Source organism: Etheostoma spectabile, chromosome 15, assembly GCF_008692095.1.
Source record: "Etheostoma spectabile isolate EspeVRDwgs_2016 chromosome 15, UIUC_Espe_1.0, whole genome shotgun sequence".
NCBI lineage: Eukaryota > Metazoa > Chordata > Actinopteri > Perciformes > Percidae > Etheostoma > Etheostoma spectabile.
In genome coordinates, this window is record NC_045747.1 from 27471916 (window position 1) to 27472543 (window position 628).

Here is a 628-nt window from a genome sequence, read left to right on the forward strand (position 1 = left end):
ATATTCTAAGTGTCTGACAACATTATGGAAAGAATTTCTGAGGAGGTCGACCTTTCTGTTAAAGATTAAGATCCTTTTTTTGAATGTAAAAATATCCGCAAAATTGCGTTCCCTAAACTTACCAGACTCCATGTAAATAAACAGTAATTTTAATATCATGAAATAGACTTTATTTAGTCAACAGAAACAAAACAAAACTATGAAAAGATGTTTTGGGTCGTCTTTCCACTTTTAAAACCATCACAACTCTTGCTTGGGTTGGAAAAAACTAAATAGTTTATCGATTTACATGTGACAATATGCTTGCTCTATACACGCAAAAAGTATTGTTTTTATAAATGGAGTCTGGTGGGTTTTGCGCTAGCGACTTTAGGGCTGTTTCTGGTTAAACAGAAAGGTCTCAAAGAGGTTTTAAAGGTCTATCTCTAAAGGGATCTTTTGCATGATGTTGTCAGACACTTAGAATAATAATCCGAGCATGTCAGAGGGAAAACAGCACTTTTGTGAAGGTAAATACAAGATGGACGATTGCCCCATTGACTTACATTGTAGCTTGTTTCGCAGCTGCCAACTTCAGCGATCTTGCTTAATACTGAACCAATGTCAAAGATTGTTGTTCCCATCAGTC